Here is a 6,867-nt window from a genome sequence, read left to right as displayed (position 1 = left end):
CAGTTCGTGCAAGAATTCAAGCCAAATGACCATCTTTTGTGTTGTATTTTTGCTGATTGGGCTCATTTAGATTTATTACTGGAATTTATTGGAAAAAGTAGTCAAAAATTGGACTGATCGAATGAGCCATGTAACTCGTAGCTGCAGCGGGCATATGTGGGGTATTATGAGCAAAAAAAAAATATCATGACGTTAGCTACCAGATTATAATAAAAAGTGACTAACAGATTAAGGCGCTATGTACGTCCAGAATTTTCAAAACATCGAGTTATTTTTAGAGATTATTATTCTTTATAGTTTCAGGCATATTTCTGTGGAAGTCGATTGTAAAACTTCCCGCGACGAGAGTTTGATGCGCGAGTTTGACTCGAGCGAAATTTCTTTTTCCGGCATGGTCTGCATGATAGCTTATACAATTTTTAATCCTTTTTTGATGCGGTTTTTTTTTTTAATATTCGAAACCACCAAATCTCTTGGTGCTCCTTGACTCGACCTATTCAAATGTCAATTTCAAGTTCACAGAGTGGACAAGATTAAAGACTACGGGACAGTTGGTTGAAGCATTACGAAGCAGAAATAATTACAATAATAAAATATTAATATAAGTATTTTATAGTTTTGTTAAAAGTGAAATGAACTTTTTATAGTACCTATTTATATAAAACTGAATGATGAAATAAAGTGAATTTATTACTGTTATCGCTTAAATTCTATGCAAAGCATTTGCAAATAAAGAAAAATATTACGGAAAAAGTATGACAGTTAAAAAAAAATTAAATTAAAAACATGTCCTGCGCTAAGACAGCCAATGCTTTAAAATTCGAATAAAAACAAGAATTTAGTATTTTAACTTGCTCATTTAACCAGCGTTTAACCCACGCATATTCATCAGTAAACCTTAAGGAGGAACGCCACTGTGAAAATGAAAAAAATCGATTTTTTTTGCATAAATTGTTAGTATAACTACTCAAGAAAATATGTTAAAAATTTTAAAGCGAACTTCGTTTTATTCCCGATTCTATATGCACTAAAATTAGCGCCCGTCGGTGCGGCTCCGTAGCGCTTACGATACGATGCTTTATTTGATACGGTGGCAACGATTTCTCGAATACTAATGAACCGATCTTATTTTTCTTTTTTTTCAAAATGTTTGTTATCGGATTGGCTATCTTTGTACGTAGCCGATTTCCAAATTTTGAAAATAACTATTGTTTTGGGCCTGTTGAAAATCAAGAAAATTATGAAAAACACACATCGAAATTCAAATCATCACCATTTTGTCAAAACAAAAAAAAAAAAGCGACTATGTACAACGATAGCCACTATTGTGTAGATTACTAAAAGTTTTGGTTTTTGATTTCAGATGATTATTCATTGCTGTATCGCTGCTACCAGATGACGTCATTTTTTGTAACTCGTTACGTTTATTTACATAAATTTGTCAATTTTCAATATTTTTAATAAAAATTTACATCAAAATAGTTTAATACATATATAATAAACTGCCCTTTGTCCGATCTTCGAATAATGATTCCTACTTACAAAAGAAAATTCCCAAAAATCGACTATTTTTTGATCCCCCACAGCGGCGTCCCCCCTTAAGTTAATCATCTGTTTCAGATTGTTTAAAATATTGTACAGATTTGGAGTTTACTTTATTAACTTTAGGAGTTTTTCATCTTACTTTAGTAGATGAGATGCTAAGACCAAATGTAAATTGTAGAGGAAATTTATACGGCTTTTAAAAACATAAAAAACTCGTGACTCAACAAATAATTGTCGGTTTTGTTCTCCAAAATCTGAAAAATATTTCCTGAGGGAGCCATATTGAAAAAAGCATCGATCAGGCACAATATTATCTATTAATAAAACTAATTTCTCTTGTCCGATTGATTTTAGTTGAATCTCTAAGGACTTGTGATGATCACCACACAAACAGCGATAACTGTTAGAATTACATATACATTTTTTTTTGAAACTTTGCTAAAGTCAAGTCGAAAGATGATGTATTAATGTTACGTTTTTATTTTGTGAAATAAAGCAACTGACTAGCAAAAAAAAAAAATTATTGAAAATTATTATTTTTTCGGGACTCTGGCTACCCCTAACCCCTTAACTGATGTAAAAATATTTAATATGTTACGAGTACAATTTTAAATAAATTACTAAGATCTAACAGTTAGAAATACTCTCATGGACTATTTTAGTAAATGCACGCGCTTCAAGGTGTGAATTATTATGTGAGTCTAAGCAATAATTTCTACAATATATAGACTTTTTTTTATCAATATCCAGTGCGTACAGTATTTGAGGACAACTGGAAATTACCACTGATTACATTTTGAACAAAATTTAATGAAACTTTACGCATTTTCTACACAACATTTGCTAATAATATACCCATAGTAGACCTCGGTAGTCCTCGCACTTTTCCAAATGTACCTACTTTCCCTGTTTCCTACAAAAAAAAAAAAAATCTCATTCCTCAAACCGAAAATTTATCCTTTCCATCCTTACTCCCGTCAATAAGCGCATTTTTTGCATTGTGGTTGCTAAAAGAAAGAAAAACCCACATTTACACATTGCATCAGTGGCGCCAGCAAGAGGCAACCGCGGTAATAGCGTATACCAAATTTAGCGAAGTCCTCAACCATCTGTGCGATCCTGCTGCCAGAAAATTGTGAAACACAGATGGCGCTCAAAGCAGTAAGAAGGCGTTGTTCCTAAGCAACAACAGGTGGGCATTCCCACTATATAGGACAGGTAGCGGTAGGCTAATCAACTACCCTGTCAGAAATCAAAACAGATTAACAGAAACCAACGCAAGACTGAGTCTTACCGAGGCCCTATGCTCCCAAGAGGAGTGAACATGGAAAACCAAAAAAAAAAAATAGATATATCCATAAAAACATTCGTTAAAGTTTTCATTAGCTGCAATAATCTCTTCAATCCGGATCAGGAAACGATTGCATGTCCGAATCGAATGCTTCGGGCGCTTCAGGGAGTTAAATTTTGCTTAGAAGGCGTTTTGATGGGATAGCTCGCTATTATTTCTGTCTTAAGTGCATGGCGTAGGATTTATGCTGGAGATCTTCATGATGAACTCGACGGACCCTCAAAAACTTTAGGCTCCTTCATGGAAAGTGCACTCATTGATTTCGAAGGATCCTCGTCAATGACCGTTTACATTGGTTGAATAAATTCTGCGTGTTTTATGTAATAATATAATACATTTTTGCGGGTGATGCTTCCAATTCACGGCGAAACTCATTAACGAATGCACGGGCACTCTTAAGAAAATTAGAGACTTCTAAATCGGTGTGATTTGCACTTGTAGCGACGAAAGCTGCATGTCTCTGCATTTCTTGAGATGAGGTGTGGTTCTCCATGTCTTATTTGAAAAAAAATAAATAAAAAGAAAAATAATGCTTTTGAGAAAAGATTGCCACATATATGCCATATACCGTACGCACACTGTAATGTAGAAATGCGCTGTGTTTTCGAACGTTAAAAAAACTTTCTACTAGTAAAAGTGTAGGAAAAAGATTTATGGGACAGGAATTAACACGAATTAACACAACTCGGTTAGTCAACCTCCTTATTTTATGTATATTTGTACCCAATGCCATTGGAGACAAATATTTAAACGCACACCACAATAATCTTAAATATTTCGTGTATTTTTTTCTTTCTTAAATTTCTAAATTCTAGAAACGTAGTCAATTAGCCACGAACGGCGAACATAAAACAACTTCACACCTAATTGAACCACCGCTTCAGCTTTTCTTGTTTACAAGAAGCATCAACAAAGAGCGACCACGTTTTCCTCCCCTTTTTCACTAATTCACTAGTGCCAGATCATAAATCAAGTGGATGCTCTGTGTGCTTCCGCTTCAACAAAAACAACAACGTTTTGCACTTGGGAAGTGCCAAAAGCCATTACCATCTCTGTCATTACCAGTATCAATGATATTAACTGTTGTTCTTACTGTTGTTTTTGTTGTCGTCTTGAATTTGTACAATATTGATATTACGCAGCATAAATTACTTCTTTCAACTAACAACTACAAGAAAAGGATAATGCTTGAAATTTAGCTCATTCGCCTCATAAAACTTTAACGACGTCGCTGGGAGACTTAGAGCAGATGAGATGGGGGGGGGGGGGACCTCAGCACTTTCAACTTCGACAATTTCAGAATTGATAATCGGTTGCCATACATTTTTGCCATTTTAGTATGTTTTACTATGAAGTTTAGTGGAAAAGGTTGCACAACATTGCAGACGGACAAATAGCAAACAAATAACTGCAAGGGGTAGGGAGTACGAGTACGTAATGCAATGAAATTGAGAGGAGAGACCGATGATGTGGTGGGCAATCAACCCATACGGCCGATACTACAATACATTCTACATTTATTATGCTGCACAAAAGAGATCATGGCTGGTCAGGCAATTTAGAAAAAGTGAAAGAAGCTAAAAGGCAGTACTGAATATCGAAGAAAAGGAAGAAGAAGAAGAAGGCAAGAATAGTGAAAGTAAAATACTGGGAAATAATGGACACTAAGGTAAATGAAAAAAAGAACACCACTACAACTATGCAACATGCACACATACTCACAACATGGCGACACACATAACTACCTCTGTTGCGCTGCTGACTAATGCGAATGAGTGAAATGAAGTCAAGTGTAAAAATTGTATGGGTTAAGTAAACCGGAATGTTGCCTTCATGTTCCAGCTGATAGGAATGCCAGCCAACATTTATGGTAGATAGAGCGAAGATACAAATAAGCCAGCATAAATGAAAACTTCAAAGCGTAACGACACACAGGAATTAAGTTAACCTTTCCACTGGCAGCTTTCATAGTATTTGTACATACTTATTATACAAAAAATATTTTATCGGACGAAAATGAAACAAAATAAAAATGTCATCTTGTGCTTGCAAATATTCTCAACTATGTTACTTACTTTGGTTAAGTATTCATGGTCGCACACACGCACTGGCATCCTACAGGAATACCATCCTTGCTGCGCTTCTAGCGAGTAAAGAAAAATTAGTAAAATATTGTCATACGCTTTTCCACGCAACCAAATAGTTCCTACTTTTATCAGAGTGGCTCGAAACTTCATTAAAAAAATAGTTTTGAATCACGGAGATATGTTTCTCTTTAATTCGAAGTTATGCACTATTTACATGGGTGTATGTATCCATGAACAATAATTTCTCTTCTCGCACTTGATGAGGAGTTAGCAAATAATGATAAATGTTAACCAACGTATGGGTCTGGTGATACTCGTAGGTAGTGACTATCAATCAGCCAGTCAAGAATGCGCTGTCCAACAGAGCCTTAGAACGTACGACTGAAGTGATAGATGGCAATGGAAAACTATTCATTTTGACGTGATAACGTCTTATAATTCGATTTAGCCGGCTGCACGCTCGAAAAAATGTGTCGTTATCTTGCTCATTCGTGGTTATCTTGCTCAATCGTCGTTATGCTTGCTCATTGGTCGTTACCTTGCTTGAACTGCAAACGATACGAACGACAAAGAGCACAATCGGCCCCCGCATTCGGCAACGTTCGACATCTGGCTCTCTCCTACTTGAATAAACATATATATGTATGTATATGTGCATTTGTACATAAATTCACATATTTGTATTTGCATATGCCTCCTTCCTGTGTGCATGGTAATGAACCATTTCTCTGTTGAGAATAGGAGATGATAGGAAAAGTAGGAAATGAAAGGGGGTCTTTCGAGTGTAAAGTGTCTTGAAAAAGGCAAATCGATGATGGTGCCTCTTAGTGTGGTTGACTTATTAACGTCTGATGCACAATCGAAATTGAACATATCTTTCATGAATTTGATAAATGTTTCGTCATTTTTCACGTTTGTGTAAATGCAACTTGATCAATTCCATTGCGATTCCATTTACCTCCTTCTCTATATCCATACAGAATATCTATCAAACAAATAAAATTAAAATTTTGTTTTGAAAATTGCAACCATTACATCAGTATTTTCTTATGACGTTGTCACGTTAAACTATCGTCAGTAAACCGACTTTACAGACAACTACTTTTTTATTTAGGACAGGGTTAAAGGGGTTTACTAGAGGTGGGGTTAAAGTGGTGGCGTACGCTGATGATGTGGTGCTAATGGTGTCAGGACTGTGCCCTAATACGATCAGTGGGATCATCCAAAGGGCGTTAGGCGAGCTTAACTCTTGGGCTACAGGATGTGGCCTAAGTTTAAACCCGCTTAAACAGAACTTATGCTTTTTACCACCAGATACAAGGTACCAACTTTTACCCTACCAAATATCAACGGACAAACTCTTTCACTTTCACCCAGTGCACAGTACTTACGGGTAATTCTGGACTCCAAACTTAGCTGGAAGTTAAACGTCGAAGAACGGGTAGGGAAAGCAGAAATTGCCTTATATGCCTGCAAACGTACGCTTGGAAGACGGTGGGGTCTTCAACCTAAGTCTGTACAAGGCGGTTATACGACCTATTTTATCGTATGGTTCGGTAGTTTGGTGGAAAGCTCTAGGGAGAGAGTACAATTCCAAATTACTTGGCAGAATACAAAGTTCAGCCTGTGCAATAACGGTCGGTGCAATCAGATCATGTCCTAGAGAGGGTCTCAATGCACTGACACACGTTATTCCAATAGACCTACATATAAAGAAGACGGTCGCTATGAGTGCATTTAGGTTACATGATGCGGATCGCTGGAAAGAAAAAAATGTATGGTGACGCTAGTCTATTATTGCGACTCAGTTAATCACGATGAGGACTGACTACATCGTCCCGACGGTAACTTTCAATAGAAATTTTGCCATTCCTTTTCCATCTA

Source organism: Anastrepha ludens, chromosome 2 (assembly GCF_028408465.1).
Source record: "Anastrepha ludens isolate Willacy chromosome 2, idAnaLude1.1, whole genome shotgun sequence".
NCBI classification, from domain to species: domain Eukaryota; kingdom Metazoa; phylum Arthropoda; class Insecta; order Diptera; family Tephritidae; genus Anastrepha; species Anastrepha ludens.
The sequence above is the reverse complement of the archived record's forward strand: the minus strand, read 5'-3'. Positions refer to the sequence as shown.